Below are 936 nucleotides of genomic sequence, written 5' to 3'. Positions count from 1 at the left end.
TCATTTGGTCGTGAACAGTTTTAAGGACTAAATGATAAATCTTCTCTTTATCGAACTTAAATAGTCCTAAGGATTTCATCATAACAACGGAGTTCATTAGAAGATGAAAGCTTATGATGAGAATGTCAAAAATATATTTTATTTATTAATAAATCAATTACAATACTTGGTTGCTCAATCGTCAATAGCTTGACGATTGGCTTTTGGGATATATTTTTCAACAACTCCCACTTATCCTAAAGCCACTCAGCATAGTATCTAATATCCATCTTCGACTTGTGGTTGTCAAACTCTTTTATCGCCTAGACTTTAGTGAAGGGATCGGTCAGGTTCTTCTTTCCGTCAATCTTCTGAAGGTCGACGTCACCTTGATCCATGATCTCCCGGATCAGGTGGAAGCGACGCAAAATGTACTTCGTCTACTGGTGTGCTTTGGGTTCCTTCACCTGAGCTATGACACCAGTGCTGTCACAGTAGGGCAGGACCAGACCATCAAGGGAGGGTGCTACTCCGAGCTCGGTGATGAATTTTCTCAGCCACACAGCTTTCTTCGCGGTATCTGATGCTGCGATATACTCTGCTTCACAAACAGAGTCTACCACAGTATGCTGCTTGGAATTTTTTCAGCAGATAGCTCCATCATTTAGAGTAAAGATATAACCCGACACGCTTCTGCTGTCATCATGGTCAGATTGAAAGCTGGAGTCTGTGAACCCCACAAGTTTCAGATCTGACTTGCCATAAACCAACCATTGGTCCTTAGTATTTTTCAAATACTTAAAGATGATTTTAACCACTTTTCAATGATTTTTTCTAGGATTAGATTGGTATCTACTCACTACTCCTAGTGAGTATGCCACATCTGATCTTGTACATGTCATGGCATACATGATAGATCCCATGATCGAAACATATGGGACTCTACTCATACGCTCT

This window comes from Elaeis guineensis, chromosome 1, assembly GCF_000442705.2.
Source record: "Elaeis guineensis isolate ETL-2024a chromosome 1, EG11, whole genome shotgun sequence".
NCBI classification, from domain to species: Eukaryota; Viridiplantae; Streptophyta; class Magnoliopsida; order Arecales; family Arecaceae; genus Elaeis; species Elaeis guineensis.
This window is presented reverse-complemented; position numbering follows the sequence as displayed.